Raw genomic sequence first — 21,448 nt, forward strand, 5'->3', positions numbered from 1 at the left:
AAAGCAGATATGGTCTTCTTCTTATGGAATTTATCATTTGGGAGAGAGACACAGTAAACAAGTCAAAGAAATAAATCTACAAAATAATTAATTCTGATTATTGTCAGGACCCAAAGAAGGTAATAACCAGGATTATTGGGGAGTTGGAAGGGAGTGGGCCTTGTCTGGGCAATCTCAGAGGGCCTCAGGGAGGAGGCGACCTATGAGCTGAGGCTGAAAAGAAAGAGCCAGGTTGGTAAAGAGATGTGGGAAAATTCCTTTCCCATGAAGCTCTTTCTAATGTCACCACAATCCCAAGGTTCTTAGGGATACTTCTTTCTCTTCCAGAGCTGTCCCCATTCCCACAGGGCCCAAATATGTCTGGTCGTAGCACCATTCTTCATTCTGAAACTTGGGCTATGTCCACTGAGAATGAAAGAGGTCTGTGGAGCAACGTGGGCTTTACTACTTTGGGGCTAGGCACGACAGGATATTTGGGGTAGTCTTCTGGGACTTGTCCTCCCCAAGATCACTGTAGGAAGTCCCTAGCACTGCGGTAGATGATCTCTGCTGTAATGCAAACCCCTTCTTTGGATCCATCCCTTTCCCTCCTGCATAGCCAGCAGTGCCTCATTCTGACCCTTTTTCAAAGCCCAAAAGGACCCGGGCAGAAGATGAGGGACCCAATGGCTCCGGCTACTAGAGTTTCCTTTCCCCTTTTCCACTGGTCACAGCCCCACGGCCTGGAGCTTCTTCAGTCACCACTCTGGGCTGCTCTGGGTGGGGGAGAAAAACACTGGAAGCCATAATGAAGGGGTTTTCCTATACCGGGCTTTTCCTTTATTCTTTCCATCAGAAGGGAAGATGATTTAGGTTCTCACCTGCATAAGATCTGGGGCATCACCCCCCCCCCCCCCCACACACACACACCCGCCCAAAACCCCATGCCAATTCTAACTCATGGTATATATACAGAGTACGGGTATGTATTTGTACTGTGAATTTAGTAATAAAGGCATCATTTTATAAGGAAAAACTGTTGATTTCTTTTTTCTTTCTTTAAAGATTTTATTTATTTATTTGACAGAGATCACAAGCAGGCTGAGAGAGAGAGAGAGGAGGAGGAAGGCGCCCCACCGAGCAGAGAGCCCATGCGGGGCTTGATTCCAGGACGCTGGGATCATGACCTGAGCCGAAGGCAGAGGCTTTAACCCACTGAGCCACCCAGGCACCCCCAAGACTGTTGATTTCCTTATGAAATCACATACTGTCCTGCAATGATCATGATGGAGGACCGCAGAGCCAGAAAGTCCCACCCCCTTCTTTTAAACTCGCAGCCAGACATCTTGTTCCGGCCACGCTCCATCCGGTGCCACCACGTTCCAACATCCGGGTCCTGCAACAACGCTGAGGGCCGGCATGCGGTCAGAACTCCTCCGCCCGCACACTAGCCCGCTGCTGCTCTGTTGCTAGTTCCGGTTTCCGGCCTAGAGATGGGGCCCAGCTGGTTCCTGAGTGATTGGCGGCTTCTACTCAGAGCGGCCGTCTCACCTCAGCGTCCGGCGGAGCACAGGACGCCTCGCCGCGTGATCCCGAAGGTTCCCCACGCCATGTCTGCACCAGGTTGGAAGGGGCGGCGGCGGGAAGGAGGTTGTTTTGCTACCATGCTGACCTTTGAGAGAACAATGTCAGCGTAGATACTGTTCTGGGAACGGGGTTATGATATGACGGGAAGGATTGGGTAGAGAAGAAATAGAGAAGTGTTCATTTGAGATTTTGGCCATTAAGAAAAGGAAAAAAAAAAAAAATCCCAAGAATGGGAACTGGAGGAATCCACAGGGTGAAGGAACTTTTAAAAATTTTTAACCAAAATGAGGTATATCTGAGCATATGAGAAAGGAGAGGGACTAAAAGAGGAGAAGAGACGAGAGGATTTATGAAGGCAGTTTCTCAGTGTCACAAGCCGTGTCTTACTTGCGTTGTACAGTCCCCAACATTGACAGCGGTCTCGTCCTCCCATCACCTTCCCCTCCTTTGTCCTTTATCGCCTTGTCCTCCCTTCCATTGACTGAATATTTCATGCTGGCTCTATAGAGAGAGAATATATAATATAAGGTAAAGGTCTCAGAATCTGCACCCAAGCTCTGTGATAATTACTGGTGTACAACAGTTTGGTGAATATTTCTACAGATTTAAAATATATTAATACACACATAAATGACTTTTTTCAAATATCAGATTTTCAAATATCAGATCATATTATATGTTAACCATTCATTTGTTTCTGTTGTAATGACATATGTATAATTTTAATATACCTACACTTTCTTTTCTAAGAGGTATTATTGCCATGTGGTTAAGAGGCAGTATTCTTTTTTTTACAAATTTTTAATTTTTTAATTTTTTAAATAAACATTTAGTTTATTTTTAGCACCAGGGGTACAGGTCTGTGAATCGCCAGGTTTACACACTTCACAGCACTCATCACAGCACACCCACCCCCCCAACAATGTCCATAACCCCACCACCCTCTCCCTCCCCCCTTCCCCCCAGCAACCCTTAGTTTGTTCTGCGAGATTAAGAGTCTCTTATGGTTTGAAGAGACAGTATTCTTGTGTCAGACTGTCTGGGTTCAAATTCTGGCTAAGCTACAACAGTCAGTCATTTCTTTGTGTAGTTTTGTTATGCCTGAATTTCAGTTGCTACAATTTAGTTAAACAATACTAGACTCTCAACAACACAATTCAGAGGGTAACTGGGTGGCTCAGCTGGTTAAGCACTTGCATTCAGCTCAGGTCATGATCCCAGGTTCTGGGATAGAGCCCTATGTCAGGCTCCCTGCTTGGCATGGGAGCCTGCTTCTCTCTCTCTCCCCCTCTCCCTCTGAGTCTCCCTCTGCCCCTGCTCATGTGCTCTCTCTCTCACTCACTCTGTCTCTCAAATAAATAAAAAAAGATTTTATTTATTTGACAGATAGAGAGATCACAAGTAGGCAGAGAGGCAGGCAGAGAGAGAGAAGGAAGCAGGCTCCCTGCTGAGCAGGGAGCTGCATGCAGGACTCAATCCCAGGACCCTGAAATCATGACCTGAGCTGAAGGCAGAGGCTTAACCCACTGAGCCACTCAGGCGCCCAGTAAAGTCTTAAAAATCTTAAAACAAAACAAAACAAAACAAAAAAAACCCGAACACAATTCTTAAATCTTAAAAATCTTAAAAAAAAAAACAAACAAACCCCGGACACAATTCAGATTTAAGTTTACCACGTAAGTAATTGCTCAAAGAAGAAATGTTGCTGCTACCTTTCAGACCAGTGACCAGTCACATCATTTCTTACAAAATCTGTTGGCAATTGGTCATTGTACATCTGTTACTCAGTTCACCCACACATAATAAAACACATGATTTGTGATGCTTCCATGTTTCCTATTGATAAACCCATGTGACATTTTATGGTTAATAAAAAAGAGAGAATTGGCTAATAACAATGAAAAAGCAGTAAAAAACCAAAAAGTGATAGTGCTGAAAGTGAAATTCAGTAAAATTTCTAGAAGAAATGACTGACTAGGGGGATGTTGACATTGCTGCCACATGAGAGACACAAATATGCAGCCAAATGGCTTAGTGAGGGTGCATTGACATAAATGAGGAAAGTGCTTATGATGGAAGGAAGATGTCCTAGAGGAAGTGACACTTGGAAAAACTTCACAGACACCATGGGAGCTATTGCACAACATTGAAAGCATAAAGGATTAAATACTGGAAAGTGATTCAAACTTAAAAGTGAAATTACAGTTTGGGTGCCGGGTGGCTCAGTCAGTTAAGCGTCTGATCTCTGATTTCAGCTCAGGTCGTGATCTGAGTTGTGAGATCAAACTCGGTATCCAGCTCTGCATTGGGCATGAAGCCTGCATAAGATGCCCACTTTCTCTCTTCTTCTTCCCCACCCCCCCCAAAAAAAAGAAAAAAAGAAATTAGAAACATTACAGTTTGCCAAGGCATAGAAAGATGCTCCCCAGCACAAATTATATGAGATACAATTTGAATGAATGTTCAAACTATTTCTGAAGAGTATTTTTACAAAGAAAGAAAACACTTTTAATTCTCAGTGTTCCTAATATTTAAACTGGAGTGTACTTTCATTTGTATTGTTTTCATTTCTCTGTGCACTTATAATAGACAGTAATAGTATGAGTATTTGTAATCTTTTGATAAAAATCTTTAAATCTGGGGCACCCAGGTGGCTCAGTTGGTTAAGCGGCTGCCTTCGCCTCTGGTCATGGTCCCAGGGTCTTGGGATTGAGCTCTACATCGGGCTCCCTGCTCAGTGGAGAGCCTGCTTCTCCCTGCGCCTGCCACTCTCCCTACTTGTGCTCTCTATCTCTCTGTCAAATACATACATACATACATACATAAATCTTTAAAAAAAAAGCTTTAAATCATTATTTTCTCACTGATTACAAGCTCTACCATATTCAACATGCATTGCCATTTTATGGTCCTATGTTAGTGTGTAAAGGAAGGAATACTTGCATCTTGCTGAGTATCTTGAGTGAGTTATTTGTTTCACTTGTTATGTCTTTGGCTCATTTTTTTTCACCTGAAAAAAAATGGAGATAATGATGGTATCTACCTTATAGGGATGCTGTGATAGTTACCTGAGTTAATATCTATAAGGCAATTAGAATAAATAATAGGTAATCAGTAAGGAAATAGCATTAATTGAATGCCCTATTATATTTCATTATATGACCATATCTTAACTTTTAAATAGTCCCTTATTATTGGAAGTCTATAATGTTTATAATAATTATCTGTGATACACAGTGTTGCAGTGATCATCTGTGTACATAGATCTTTGAACACTAGATGCTTTTTAAAAAAATTTTTTTAAAGATTTTATTTATTTATTTGACAAATAGAGAGATCACAAGTAGGCAGGCAGAGAGAGGTGGGGGGAAACAACTGTCTATTATAAGTGCACAGAGAAATGAAAACAATACAAAGGAGCAAACTCCTTGCTGAGCCAAGAGCCCGATGTGGGGCTCGATTCCAGGACCCTGAGGTCATGACCTGAGCTGAAGGCAGAGGCTTAACCAATGGCTTAGCCACCCAGGTGCTCCTGAACATTAGATGTTTTTGTTAGATAAATTCTTAAGAAGGATAGTTGTGTTACATAAAATGACCACTTACAAATATAATGATATATTAAATATAATATAATTATATAAATTATATAAATATATAGAAATGTATATTATATATTATATATAAATACAGTATGTCATATATTATATGTAAATATAACCCAATATAATATAATATAGTAAATATTTCTAGATTGCCTTCCAAAAAGTTACCAAGGACATATAAATCCCTATTTCCCCATAATCACACAAATTCTGAATATTAGAAACCTTTTAAGTTTTTGTTAATGTGCCAGGCAAAAATAATACCTGATTTTAGCTAGTATTTCTTTCTTTAGCTAGTATTTCTTTTGCTTTCTTTTTTTTTTTTTTTTTTTTTTAAGATTTTACTTATTTATTTGACCGAGCACAAGTAGGCAGAGCAGCAGACAGAGGGAGAGAGAGAAGCAGGCTCCCCACTGAGCAGAGAGCTCAGTGTGGAGCTCGTTCCCAGGACTCTGGGATTATGACCTGAGCCAAAAGTAGATGCTTAACTTACTGAGCCACCCAGGCACCCCTTAACTAGTATTTCTTTATTAAGGAATGAGCATGATCATTTTCCACATGTTTATTCACCATTTTGTATGTGTCTTGCTAAATGGCCTCTTATAGTTCTTTGCTTATTTTTCTATTGATGTATCATTTTCATAGTGGTTCTTTTCCTGTTTTCCCTTATTTTCACACATTAAATAATGAAATTAAATGTTGCAAAAACAGTCACTATACTATGTAAATAAAGTTAAAAGCAATTTTTCCATACTTATCAGTCCGTTAGTCTAGGCAATAACATATTTACTCATATTTAAAGCTTTTTGTTTTAAAATAATTATAGACTCCCCTGGAAGTGGCTAAAATAGCATGCAGAGCTCTGTGAACCCCTTACCCGTTTTTTCCCAATCATGACATTTTTTTAGATTAATATATAATGTATTATTTGTTTCAGGGGTACAGGTCTGTGATTCCCAATGATGACATTTTATATACCTATAATGTTAAATCAAAAATAGGAAATTGATATTGGCATAAAATTGTTAACTCGATTACAGACTTTATTCAGTTTTTGTTCCTCTGTGTATGTAAAGTTTATGCAGTTTTATCTCATATATACATTGGGATAACCACCATCATAATCAAGATACAGAACTCTTATCCCCAAAAAGGAAGTTATTTGTACTACACATTTATAGTTGCACTTACACCTGTCCTGTCCCCTAATAACCACTGATCTGTTCTCCATCTCTTTAGTGTTGTCATTTTAAGAATTGTATTTGTACAAATGCAAGCATATAGTATATAACCAGTTGAGATTGGAATTTTCTACTAAGTATAATGACCCTAAGATCCATCCAAGTTGTTTCATCAGTAGTTTATTACTTTTTACTGCTCAGTAGTATTCCACTCTATGGATATGCCAGAGTTTGTTTAACTGTTCACCTATCGAGGGACGTTTGGGTTGTTTCCAGTTTTGACAGTTGTGAATAAAACTGATATGAACGTTCTTGCACAGGTTTTTTTGTGTGAAATGTAAGTTCTCATTTCTGTGGGATAATTGTCTAAGAGTGTGACTACTGGGCAATGGTATGCCAGATGCATGTTCAGTTTTATAAGAAACTGCCAAATTATTTTCCAGAGTGCCTGTACCATCTTACACCCCCAACTAGTGTATGAATGATGTATTTTCTCTGCATATTTGCCAGTGTTTGATATTATCACTGTTTTTTTTTTTAAGATTTTATTTATTTATTTATTTGCCAGAGAGAGAGAGAGAGAGTGAGCGCGCCCAGGCAGGTAGAGTGGCAGCAGAGGCAGAGGGAGAAGCAGGCTCCCACAGAGCAAGGAGCCAGATATGGGACTCAATCCCAGGACGCTGGGATCATGACCTGAGCTGAAGGCAGCTGCTTAACCAACTGAGCCACTCAGGCGTCCCTTATCACTGTTTTTTATTTTTGACATTCTGATAGGTGTGTAATGATACCTCATTTTTGTTTTTATTTTTATTTTTATTTTTTAAGAGGTAGACAGAGATGGAGGGAAGTGGTTCCCTGTTGAGCAGAGAGCCCAATGTGGGGCTTGATCCCAGGACCCTGAGACCATGACCTAAGCTGAAGGTAGAGGCTTAACCACTGAGCAACCCAGGTGCCCCTCTCATTGTGGTTTTAATTTGCATTTCTCTAGTACTAAGTAATGCTGAACATCTTTACATGGGCTTAGTATCCATTCATAACTCATCTTCAGTAAAATGTCTTTTTACCCATGTCTTTCACTCATTTCCTATTTCTTTTTTTCTTTTCCTTCTTTTCTTTGTTTTCTTTCTTTCTTTTTTTTTTTAAACTCTGTTTATGAGAGAGAGAGGGAGAGCAGGAGCAGAGGGAGAAGCAGGGTCCCCACTAAGCAAGGAGCCCCATCCAGGATTTCATCCCACACCCTGGGATCATGACCCGAGCTGAAGGCAGATGCTTAGCCCACTGAGCCACTTAAGCATCCCTTTCACTCATTTTCTTACTGGGTTATTTGCTTGTTTGTTTTTGCTATTGAGAGTTTAGAATTCTTTATATACTCCAGATGAAATACATCTTTTTTTTTTAGATTAATTTAATTTATTTATTTGACAGAGATCACAAGTCGGTGAGAGGCAGGCAGAGAGAGAGGAAGAAGCAGGCTCCCCGCAGAGCAGAGAGCCTGATGCGTGGTTCGATCCCAGGACCCTGGGATCATGACCCGAGCTGAAGGCAGCAGCTTAATTCACTGAGCCACCCAGGCGCCCCTTGTTTTTTCATCTTAATAGAGCCTTTCACAGAGCAAATGTTTTAATTTTTGATAAACTTCAGCTGATCAGTTTTTCTTTTATGGCCTTCTTATTGATTTTTAAGTTCTCATGTATTGGGGAAATTGGTCCTATGACAGGGGTATTGGAAATATTTTTTCCAGTTTTTTTTTAAATGATTTTATTTATTTATCTGACAGACAGAGATCACAAGCAGGCAGAGAGGCAGGTAGAGAGAGAGGAGGAAGCAGGCCCCCTGTTGAGCAGAGAGCCTGATGTGGGGCTCGATCCCAGAACCCTGGGATCATGACCTGAGCCGAAGGCAGAGGCTTTAACCCACTCAGCCACCCAGGTGCCCCATTTTTTCCAGTTTTTATGTTAGTTTATTCATGGTACTTTGTTCCACATCAAAGTTTCTCTTTTTGTGTAGTTAGATCATCTTTTTTTTTTTTTGCTTAAGATGGGCACACTTTATTTTATGTAAATCATTCCGCAAAGTTGATTTAAATAGAAATTAATAATTTGGGGGCAAAGTTATTTAAGGTGGTAAATTATAATTTCTTAGCATAGCAGATTTTTTTAAATCATTTTAATATGTTACATCTTTCCTGCTATGCTGTTTCTAAACCTCTTCCTTAAAATTCTGTGCTTTTTTGGCTTTTCCTTGTGCTCTGTGATTTATTCAGGTGCCCAAAAGTAAGTTGTTGGAAGAAATTCTCAATTATTGACATCTTAATGCATTCACTTTTTTCTCTCTATATTTTTTCCAGCTGATCTTGTGTATTCTCACAGCTTCAGCTATAATCCCTAGGTTTGGTTTGTATTTATAGCTCCAAACTGATTGGACAGTTTCACAAGGATATCCTTCTATCTCCTGAAACTCTCAAATGTCCTCAGAGGAAATCATTATTCTCCCCACTTTGGTTAAGGACATTCCTATCATCCTAGGCTAGAAACTGCAGATCATGTTAACCTTTTCCTTTTTCTTATAAACACATCAGTAGTCATCAGTTCCTACTGATTTATTTTGCAGGATCCATTAAGTTCTTTTTCCCTGGCTCAGACTCTGGTCATCAAGAATTTGAGATGGCACAGTTGTCTCCTAAATGGTGTTCCCATGTCTTCTCCTTTTTAATTCATTCTATACATTATCGGGATTGTTCTCTTCCTGGGACAGAGTCCAGGTTTATCATTCTTCTGCTCAAAATCCTGCAATAAAAGGAGAAGGTAAAAAAAGAAAAAGAATACATATATATCAGTGGGTAGATGAGAAACTAAAACTTTTTAAAAATTTTGTTTTAGACTAAGACTTTTATGGAGGAATATTATGTATAACTCTGACAGTTTAAAAATCTGGGAAATTGCTTTTTTCCTAGAATATAAATTATCAAAATCGAAAAAATAAAAAAACTTGAATATGTCCGGCATTGTGAAAGGGATGCAGGAGATTTATCATTTGAAAAGGTACTGGGCCCAGTGTTAGTTCCTGCAAAGGAGGAAAAAAATCCAAAACACACATACACTCTCTACCAAAATGAACTTAAGGCCCACTAAAAAATTTTCAAAATCAACTGTAAACAGGTTCTATTTAATAGTGCATAGGTTGGATCTAGCAAAGCAAGAATATGACTGGTTAGATTACTTCTTGATTCTTTTAAACTAATGGTCTTTATCATTATTTCCCCCAAATCAAATACCTTGCATATAGAAATGACAAACAGAAACAGGATTTTTTTTGTTTTGTTTTTTGCATTATTTTTGTTCTCTGGAAACCTCAAGATGGCAGCATTTTACTTTAGAAGAAGGTATTTATTTCCTGTGGTACCCATCATGCTTTTCTATTCATAACAGCACCCAGGAGCCAGGCTATTGATAGGGGGAAAGGAAGGGAGACAAGGTGGTATATGTTATTTCATAATAATCTGACCTTTGCATTTTTCTCTAATTTGCCATCCACAAAGAACCTCTGTAAATCGGTACTTGAGTTAAACCTTCAGGTAAGCAGTTTCAGGTATTTCATTCTAGCCACATCTGCTCCACTCCAGTTAAATAGCTGATTTTTCTGTTCCTAACAAATTTTACTTTTCATCTTAGAAATTAGGCAGTAGAGAGTCAATTTTATAATTGTGTATTGGTATCTGACCCTGCCCAGACTGAAATGGTTCCTTGCCTCCTTAGAGCCTCTTTTCCAAACTTCCTATCATGTCATTCTCTCATTCCTAACATCCTGTGGGAATATCCATTGCAATTAAAATAAACCCAGACTCCTTACTGTGACCTGCACACACTATAGGATCTGACCCTCCCAGCTTCTGTGGTCCTCTGGTCCTCCCTGCTTCTGTGACCTCATTTTTATCATTCTCTTTCTTGCCTCCTCATTTTGTTCTAGCCACTGTGGTCTTGCTGTTCTTTAACACAGTGAGATTGTTCCGCCTTTGCACTTCCCGATTGTCTCTGATTTTTGCATGGTTTACTTTCTTATTTAAGTCTCAAAATGTCACTTATTTATTTGAGATCGATAGAGTGAGAGGGAGAGAGAGAGAGCATGAGCTGGGGGAGGAACGACGAGGGAGTGGTAGAAGCAGACCCCCTGCCAAGCAGGGAGCCGGACACGGGGCTTGATCCCAGGACCCTGAGATGGTAACCCTAGCCAAAGGCAGACACTTAACGGACTGAGCCACCCATGTCACCCTGATGTCTCTATTTCATCTCTCTTTGTATGTGGTTGTATGCCAGATACTTGGAAAGTAGCAGTGTAAACCCTAATGAGGCAGTCTTACACTAATTCTTTGAATTTTTTTAGACACCCATGACCATCTACATTTATTTATTAAAGATAGTTGATTTAAAATAGTTTCTCCTGGGATGCCTGGGTGGCTCAGTTGGTTGGACGACTGCCTTTGGCTCAGGTCATGATCCTGGAGTCCCGGGATCGAGTCCCGCATCGGGCTCCCAGCTCCATGGAGAGTCTGCTTCTCTCTCTGACCTTCTCCTCATTCATGCTCTCTCTCACTGTCTCTCTCTCAAGTAAATAAATAAAATCTTTAAAAAAAATAATAAGATAAAATAAAATAGTTTCTCCTGAATTGCCGCTAAAGCAAAAATGGTCGGGTAAATGATAGCAGTTAGATATCTTTAACATTTAAGTAATTTCAAAAACATCAGAATTAGCATCAGATTATTCTATAATAGATCTGTGGAATTAATTTTTAGATGAAGTAAATTTTACTGAGAAGTTTTGCAAGTTACCAAAAGAACTTGTCACTTATGTCAAAGAGTATCTACATTACTAATTCCGGATGTTATTTTGTCTGCAAAACAGCTCTGAGGCATAGAATATTCAGGCTGCAAAAAGAAGACTGTAAATAATTAAGATGTAAATTCAATTATGGCTATGTCCCCATTACAGTTCTTTTTTTGGTAATAGCAATATACCGTGTCCTCAATTTATAAATGGAATTGGATTGGATATAAGCATGTGGAAGGAGAAATTATGAAAAGTTCTTGGTAAATAAAAAGGAGTTCATTAAATTTTCCCAGCTGTATGGATCTAGTTTTACTCAAAATATTTGATTCAATTTTGCAACCACATAGAATCCCAAAATTTAATTATAATTTAAATAATATTCTGAAACATACTAAGGTAATTTTCTACATTCTTTTTTTAGCGATAATAAACAATTATTAAGCTGAAAAATACTAAATACCTTCTTATGTGAAGTGGAATTAGGAATTAAAACAAATAGGTTGTTTTTTCATAGTAACACACTGAGTGTTCCTGTCTGTCATTTTTGTAAATGCTCATTAGTTTAGCTCTTAGTATTTTAAAAAATATTTTGATTATTTTGTTCATCCTTACCATATTATAACCAATAGTAATATCTATCATTTTTTAAAGACTTTACTTATTTGACACAGGCAAAGAGAGAGAGAGAGAGAGAGAATGAAAGAGGGAATGCAAGCAGGGGGAGTGAGAGAGGGAAAAGCAGGCTTCCCCCTGAGCAGGAAGCCTGTTGTGGGGCTCCATCACCGGACCCTAGGACTATGACCTGAGCTGAAGGCAGATGCTTAACGACTGAGGCACCCAGGCACCCCCACAAATGAGACTTTTAAACACAATGTATTTATAAGAAGAGAACCACCTAAATCAGGCGACTGCAATGAACAGGGACCTATGCAGCATGACAAATTGGATTAAATTAGAATAACTTTTGTGTGTAGGAAAATATTGAAGCTCTTTCATATTTTATTTTTAAATACCATTCTTGGCATTTAAAGGTATTAATGCTGGCAACATTTTTATCTGCCTGTTTGCAAAACTACAGAGTCTGATGCATGCATTATTTGCATTTATTTTCACAATAGACATTATCCATGTGAATTTTTTAAAGATTATTTATTTATTTGAGAGACAGAAATCACAAGTAGTCAAAGAGGCGGGCAGAGAGAGAGGAGGAAGCAGGCTCCCTGCTGAGCAGAGAGCCCGTTGCGGGACTCGATCCCATGACCCTGAGATCATGACCTGAGCTGAAGGCAGAGGCTTAACCCACTGAGCCACCCAGGTGCCCCATCCATGTGAATTTGATCTCTTGACTGTGTTATGGCAAAGGACTTTAGAGCCAGTACCTGTCTACCCTCTCTGCTAAAGTTTGCCTTTGCCCAAATAGCCCCATCATCTATGACTGCCAAAATTGGCTAAGTTTCCTGCTGCTGCTATGTCTATACATCAGCATTGATACGATTCCGTGAAACCTTGTTAATGTTTTTCAGCTCACTCGTGCTTTGACTCACTAAAGATTAATTCATTGTAGGAAGGTCATTTTGATGAAGAACTCAAAATCTCCTCAAAGTGGTATGACAAAATGGCAACTCTTCTTCTGGCATGCCAGGGTAGATATAATGGACATCTGTAATTTATCCATACTCAACATCCATTTCCCTGTGTTGAGGTAAAAATATCCTCCTTTAAAGAACCATTCTCTTCCATTGACTCAGTTGATGCCTGTGGTTCAGCTGGAGTTGAACCTTCCTCTAGAGCCAGTGGTTGGTACATGAAAGTTGAGAGCAACATATACCCTGGTCATAGAGACTAGTTCAAAGGTAGTTCATAGAGATTGTGATCCAGGCAGTCCAGTCACAGCCATAAACATCAGTTTAGGACTTTCTGCTGGAACCAGTGAGAAAGAGAAACTCTCTTTTGTCTGCGGGGGTTGCTAAGCCTATACCTTCTGATGGGCATTTTGCCACCACTTGAGCTCAGCCTGAGAATGAAAGTAACATGGGGAAAGCCAAGCTGGGACATGGAGAATATACAAACTACATTGCTTGAGTACCTACATCTAGCTTTACTGGAAGCCAGTAACAAATCCTTAATATTGCAGTAGCTTAAGTTAGTTGAGTTGTTTTCTGCATTTGCAACCAAAAGAATCCCGGATAACACAATGAAGATGACCATAAATCACATTTTAAGAGCAGTGATGGGGCTCTATTTGCCTTCTCAAGGATGTAAACAGTTGACATTTTCCTGAAGAGTAGAAAGTGTGCTTCACTTTCTGGTGTTAAAAAGTGTCCCTCACTTTGCTGGTGTTGTGTTTTACTGTTCTGCTTTGCTGTCCTTTATCCTATTTGTAAAACTAGAATGTCAGAGAACAATAATTAGGGAAATGCTAGTGGTATATCATCTTGTCAACTCTGTAATCATAAAACAAATCTTAGTACTTGGTTGACAGGTATAGTAATTAATCAGTAGAAGGGGAAATTTTAATTGAGGTATCAAAGAATTTCTGTGTGATGAATGTGCTTTTGAATTTAGGCTCTGTTTTCCAGCCTTGTGAGCATGGTCAAGTTCCTTAATCTCTCAGCCACATTTGCTTCATATTTAGACTAGATATAATAGTCCTGCCTAATAGGGCTTTTAAAAAAAATAGATGGGTTAATTTAAGGAACAAGTTAGAACAGTGCCTGGGCGTAGTAAGTACTCAAAATACATTGGTTATGATTATCATTCCCCTGTGTTTTTAGACATTACAACATGTGGTCCCAGAAAGGAAATCCAGATTTGTTCATGGTAATACCATCCTCATCTGTTTCTCCACACGTATTTGCACATGAGTTTGGCAGCCCAGGGTCCGAAGACAGACCCTAGGCTAGACTTTAGCATGTTTTCAGTTTCTTGTGGGTTAATGGTTAATATAGAAATGCAACAAAGTATGACTGCTATATCAAGATTATATTCAGCCTTGAAGCAATTTCCATTTTTATATGTTCACTTACAGCAGTTTGTATGATATGAAATCAATGAGAAAGGAACTGTGTTGGCAAGAACTCTGCCTAGATAGATTTTAGAAAAGGTGTTTTCTTAAACCTTGTTATTTATTTATTTATTTTAAATATTTTATTTATTTGACGGAGAGAGAAAGAGATCACAAGGAGGCAGAGAGGCAGGCAGAGAGAGAGGGGGAAGCAGGCTCCTTGGGCAGAAAGCCTGATGTGGGGCTCGATCCCAGGACCCTGAGATCATGACCTGAGCTGAAGGCATAGGCTTAACCCACTGAGCCACCCAGGCACCCCATAAACATTGTTATTTAAAAATTTGTTCTTTCCTTGCAAAAATGTGATTACTGCATTACAAGGAAGACATTGTAGTTGCACAATAGCCTTCATTCAGCTCTCTTCAAGCAAATATGGTAGCTGTCTAGTGTAAGTACAACCACATATTATAATGGGAAAAAAGTAAAAAGATGTAATGGTCAGAAAATCCTGGAACTGTTGGCTTTTTGGTACATTTTTAGGCTGTTATTTGTTGGCTTAAATTGCTCAATATGAGCTTCTGTTAAAGGAACAAAATTGTTAGAGAATAAAAATAAAGCATTAAGGTAATTTAATAATTTTTTTACTAAGGTAATTGATCTCAATTTTGGTAAATAATTACCCACATCTCTCATTTGTGACTGCTTTTAATACTTTTCTGCTTCCTTCATTGTCAGACTACCAACTATCAAATATTAAAACTGTCCGCATGCCTGAGTCTCAAAGCTACCCCTTTTAAGTTCTTACTTCTCATCTGCAGTGGAGAGGAGAATTAGATCCCTTCTTTCTTCCTCCTCTCCTCTCCTCCTTTTCTCCCTTCCTCCCTTCTTCCCTTCTTCTTCTTCCTCCCTCCTCTTCCCTTTCCTTTCCTTTCCTTTCCTTTTTTCTTTTTTTTTGGCTTCCTCCCTCCATCCTTCCTTCCTTCCTCTCTTCCTTCCCTCTCTCCCTCCCTTCCTTCCCTCTTTCCCTGCCTCCTATTATCTCTTTCCTTCCTTCCTTCAGTCGGCTCCACACTGGGCTTGAACTCACAACCCAACATGGGGCTTGAACTCACAACTCTGAGGTAAAGACCTGAGCTGAGATCAAGAGTCAGACGCTTAATGGAGTGAGCTACCCACACGCTCTAGATTCTTTCTAAAATAAAAGTGAACAGGCTCTGAGAGAGAGAGTCAGTTTTTTAGTGGTGAACTGAGTTATTTTAGTGTGTTGGTTTGTGATTTCCGCCCTGGATATTTTTTAAAGAATTAATTGATTAATTTATTTATTTATAGAGAGCACATGCGCACACACAAGCATGAGTGGAGGGAGGGGCAGAGGAAGAGGGGGAGAAGCAGACTCCTCACTGAACAGGGAGCCCCACATGGGCTTGATCCCAGGACCCTGAGATCGTGGCCTGAGTTGAAGGCAGATGCTTAATTAACTGAACCACCTATGTGCCCCTCTCCCTCTATATTTAAAGGCTTCTGTTACTTCTAGGTTTCTCATCATGTCCAGGTGAAGATGTAACCTTTGATTAAATAATACGCTTTTATAACAAATTGAAAATTTTAGGGACTTTTTCCGTAGCCAAGCTGTATACTTACGTATAATTTATTTTCACTTGCTTAATACCTTGCTTCTGACCTTCCAACGGGAGAATTTAATTTCAAGAGGAATATATCTAGACTCTATATTTTTTGTCAGTTGTTCTTCCAAATATCATTTGTTCTTCTAAATTTACCCTTTCCCTTCTCTACCAATCTAAGATGGTCATGACCTCATTACTGATCCCTTGATATACCTTGCTTATACACAATATTTAAACTGTTGCTTTGAGTTAAGGCACATTTTCCTCTCCTGTCAACCTTCTTATCTTTCTTTCCTTTCTTTTCTTTCTCTCTCTCTTTCTTTTTCCCTTTCCTTCCCTTCCCTCTTTTCTTCTTCTCTTTTAAAGTAATCTTTACACTGAACAAGGGGCTTGAACTCATGACCCTAAGATCAGAAGTTGCATGCTCTACCAACTGAGCCAGCCAGGTGCGCCTCTTCTTAAGTTCCTTAAGTCATCTCACAGACAGATGTTTTCATGACTCTCAACTCTGGACCACATGAATCCCTTCCCATTCTAATTGCCTGTAATTACATAGTTTTTCCCATTGGGGAGCTGGTCAAATACTATTACGTATCATTCTCTATTTGGGTGTATATATGCTTATTATCTCTAAGTATGCTATTATCTACTCTGAGCAAATATATGTTCTTTCAGTACAGAGAAGTTCTTTCAGTATATAGAAGAAAAGAATATTATTACTATCTCTTTTCTTTTCTTGCCATTGTCTTGTCTTATGTCTGGAAGAAAGGAAATGACATCTATTCAGTGAGGGGTGCCAGTGAGGTGCAAGAAGTCTAGTGATTTGAGCAAAATTGTTTGCCCTTCTTTGTCTGTATCTTTATTTCTCCTGGCACAAGCCTTCTTTGTAGAAAAGAGTCTGGATGTTGTCATACTTTATTGGAGTGGGTGGGAAAAAGCGATTCTTTGATCACTCGTGTATTTGTGCAGGGCTTTAAAAGAAATTTGAGTTCAAAGGATCTAGTTGCTTACACAGAAGTGAGATATCGGGTCCACTTGTAGATATAGGATGGTTTCAGGCATTTTTTTTTCAGATAGAGGATTTCTTGTCTTAAGTATATGGTTCAGAATATGATTGATACATTCTCTAATCATGGACCATTAATATGTCCAATTATGGAAGAGCAGCTTTTTTAAAAAATATATATATTTTTTTTAAGATTTTATTTACTTATTTAAGAGAGAGACAGTGAGAAAGAGCATGAGCGAGGAGAAGGTCAGAGAGCGAAGCAGACTCCCCATGGAACTGGAAGCCTGATGCGGGAGTCGATCCCGGGACTCCGGGATCATGACCTGAGCCGGAAGGCAGTCGTCCAACCAACTGAGCCACCCAGGCGTCCCAAGAGCATCTTTTTTTTTTTAAGATTTTTTAAAAAATTTATTTATTTGTCAGAGAGAGAGAATGAGAGTGAGCACAGGCAGACAGAGTGGCAGGCAGAGTCAGAGGGAGAAGCAGGCTCCCTGCGGAGCAAGGAGCCCGATGTGGGACTCGATCCCAGGACGCTGGGATCATGACCTGAGCTGAAGGCAGCTGCTTAACCAACTGAGCCACCCAGGCGTCCCGGAAGAGCATCTTTTTATAATTGTTATTCTCATCTCCATGTTTATGTTTTGTCAAAGGGAGTCTTTTCCATTAAGTTTCTTCTCCACTTTGAAACAACTCTAATGGAAAATTTGCTCTACTGATTTTTTTTTTTTTAACCTTCAGATGAAAGTTATTTTCCCCTTACTCTAACTACTTGTGTGTTTTTTTTTTAAGATTTTATTTATTTATTTGACAGAGAGAGATCACAAGTAGGCAGAGGCAGAGATAGAGAGAGAGGAGGAAGCAGGCTCCCTGCTGAGCAGAGAGCCCGATGCGGGACTCGATCCCAGGACCCTGAGATCATGACCTGAGCCGAAGGCAGCGGCTCAACCCACTGAGCCACCCAGGTGCCCCACTCTAACTACTTGTTAATGAGTCACATAAATCCTGTGGGTTTTCTTGACCTAAATTCCAAGTGTGTGTGTGTGGTTATTTTTTTTTTTTTTAATCTCAAAACAATATCAATTCTCAGCCTTTTGGCTAAGATCAAGTGAAATCTCACAACATGACAAACACTTTTTAGAAATGAATAAAACCCTTCCTGGAAACGAAATGTGTATCATTAATTGGGCAAGCCATCAGAGTCTCCACTTAATAATTCATGGAACCCAGGAAAGGATTCAAAAGTATCTGAGTTTGGTTACAACAGGATGCTAGTGATGGTAAGGTCAGAAGAGCCCGGTTAGTTTTTATGCTGATGAAATTAATTTCTGCTCTAAATGTGTACACTGTTTTTTTCAGTGTAGGCAGCTATCTCAGTGATCCACCTGCTGTCAAGAAGGAACTGAGTGGCAGCCTCACCACTGGGAGTGAAGTTTCAAAGCAAAGAGCCCATATTTCTGTGTATTCAGGGTCAATATATGTCAAACCATGGTTATTTATTTTTAAATAATCTCAGAAATTAAAGGTCTCTGCAATGCTGTGTTCCAATTTTTGTTGACCCAGCCCCATTCTTTTTTTGGTGCCATAACTGGCCCACAAAATGATACGGGCATCAACCTGCCATGATTTCACCACCTGTACTCCTACATTCTTCCCCAAAGCTTATTATAAAGAAGAGTGAATTACAGATCTAACTACACAAAGCGGACACATATAACACATAAAAAGCTTTTTATTGCCATATAAATGCTTTCTTAGTTGCAGTCATATTGAACAGCAAATGGTAATATCCAAGGATTGATAATTATAGGTCTAAATTCCCAGTAGATTATATTGAGGTTGTATCCTGCACTCCACCTGCTATTTCAATGCAGAGGCATGAATTTGAATTAGGTAAAACTTTTTACTGTACCTGTTATAGCTAAAAAATCTGAATTTCTTGACTCAAAGGGGCAAAGGATTAGTATAAACTATATTTTATACTTAAAATATATTAAATAACAAGATAATACTGGCATTTGGTATCTTATAATTTTATACAAAGAGAATTTTGATATTTTCACATTTATTTCCCACCCCTTTCTTGTGAACAAGTTTCTACATAAGTTCTTGGTGGAGATTTGAAAGTTTGAAGGGAAAATGCCATAGTAAGAAGAAAGGTTTGAAAAATAATCCAGATTTTTATTCCATTATACTTACAAGCAGCTTTTGAGCTCTTATTCTTTAGCTGTCTAGCAGAAAATGACTCTTTATAACTGTGGAGCTTAGATTTTGTTGTCACTTTCTACTTTCTGGGTATTGTTCAATTGTCCATTTGTTCTTTGCCTATAGAGGATTGTGGTTCAACAATCATACAGTAGGCCATCCTTATCATAATGTTGATTTTTATTGTGGCCACACATTAATGAAACCTCTCTCATGGAAAACTTTTATTTTTTTTTAATATTTATTTATTTATTTGACAGACAGAGATCACAAGGAGGCAGAGAGGCAGGCAGAGAAGGGGAGGAAGCAGGCTCCCCGCTGAGCAGAGAGCCCGATGCAGGGCTCGATCCCAGGACCCCGTGATCATTACCCAAGCTAAAGGCAGAGGCTTTAACCCACTGAGCCACCCAGGCGCCCCCTTTTATGGTTTGTTAAGAAAAGGATCTATTTGTACAAGATTATTTTATCAACAATTTTGGGTGTCCTCTTTATACCAAGTATCCCATTTAAAAATTAAATTTTTAAGTAGGCAATACATTCACATAGAAAAGATTTTAAGAGTTATAAAACATATATATATATATATACATACAGTAAAAAGTGAGCTTTTTACTGATCTGTAGGGCCACCACTGTTACCTACTTTTTTTTTTTTTTTTTTACCTTCTGGAGATATTCTATGCATATATACACAAATCCATCTATTTTTATACACAAATGGCAGCATGATATATTACATTGTTACACCTTGCTTTTTCATATAACAATTTATCTTGGAGATCTCTTCAGATTCAGCAATCTTTTCACTTTTATGGTGAATATAATATTCTATCACAATTCTTAAATACACAAAGATCTTTTAAGACATATTTAAAATGAAAATACATTTCTTTTTCTGGTAATCAGAATACATGATGGTTTATCTTCCTACTCTAATTTAGAATATTTTTGCCCAAGAAAATTAACATAGTATGCATACTCATGCAAATGCCATGTGGTTTCCAGTACTGACACTTTCTAGCTAAGTGGCTTTGGACATACTACTCTTTGAATATGAGTTTTTTCATTTGTGAAATGGAGTAGTATATCTCCAAGGATTGTTAGAAAGATTAAATAGACATGTGAGCATGACACGTTTTAGCTCATTACATGGCACGTAGTGCTATGTCTAAAACACTTACATCTGTATTTACCTGTGTATCTATATTTATGTTTATATTTATATACATGTCTGTGTTCATGTCTACAAGAATGCCCATATCTTTCCTGTATCAAATTAAAATGGGAGCATTTGGGTGGCTCAGTTGGTTAAGTGTCTGCCTTTGTCTTAGATCATGATCCTGGAGTCTTGGGATCAAACCCCGCATCAGGCTCCTTGTTCAGAGGGAGTCAGCTTCTCTTTCTCCCTGCCCTTCCTCTTGCTTATGCGCGCGCTCTCTCTCTCTCATATATAACATCTTTAAAAGAAAAAAAGAAAAGTTAAAATTAAGGTGACTGTCTCATCTATAACCAGTCCCGTGTTTCTGTATTCCTTTTCTGTACTTTTTCTTCATAGCACTTATTAAGTGACATAACACAGCTGACATTATATGATTATTTACTGTTTGTTTCTATGAGAATATAAGCTCCAAGAGAGCAAAGACCTTGTCTAGCTTATTTACCACTGTGTCCTACAGAGTCTAGAATTATGCCTGACATGTCATAGGCACTCAATAAATATTTGCTGAAATAATGAAGGAGTTTACTAAATATTTATGAAATGTATATCTTAGACCCTTACATTGAACTTGACTCTTACAAAGTGTACATTGAATATCTACCCAATATCCTTTTACATATGACACATGCTATGTGATAGAATCTTGGAATCAAAGCCAACTGATGTGCTTGATGTACACCATCACAGCTTCTGGTCAAATAAAATAATTAGTATTAGAATCAGATTGTAACAGGTGGAAAGGATCTGAGTGATCAGGATACTGGTTCCTTAGTTCACAAATAAAAAGAATTCACTCTGGGGAACCTGGGTGGCTTAGTTAAGCATCGACCTTCGGCTCAAGTCATGATCCCAGGGCCCTGGGATCCCAGAGCCCCACATCGGGCTCCCTGCTCTGTGGAAGCCTGCTTTTCCCTCTTCCACCCCCCCTGCTTGTGTTCCCTCTCTTTCTACCAAATAAAAATAAAATGTTTAAAAAAATTTAAAAAATTAAAATGCTTATTAAAAAATAATTCAGTCTGAGGAGCAAAGCTTGAATTAAAAAATTAGTCTGACTCAGATATTTTCTACCATATTAATTTGTCTCTGAAACACCTACTGTGTGTTTAACACTTTGCAAACCACTATGGGAGTCTAGGGTTATAAAGCAAGATTTCTGTCCTCAGCAACCTTATTTGAAAAGACAGGTTTAGCATATGTGAACTGTGAGAAAATACTTT

General features: G+C 38.7%; 1 long non-coding RNA gene across 1 annotated transcript in view; it reads left to right on the forward strand.

The window, feature by feature from the left end:
• Nucleotides 1-1,403: 1,403 nt before the first annotated feature.
• The window catches only part of LOC309861268, a 102,370-nt gene continuing 82,325 nt past the window's right edge, over nucleotides 1,404-21,448 (forward strand). The window contains exon 1 of the long non-coding RNA XR_014309833.1: nucleotides 1,404-1,602. This is a non-coding gene — a long non-coding RNA (uncharacterized lncRNA). The remainder of the gene's footprint in view (nucleotides 1,603-21,448) is intronic.

This window comes from Mustela nivalis (assembly GCF_964662115.1).
Source record: "Mustela nivalis genome assembly, chromosome: 3".
Classification (NCBI taxonomy): domain Eukaryota; kingdom Metazoa; phylum Chordata; class Mammalia; order Carnivora; family Mustelidae; genus Mustela; species Mustela nivalis.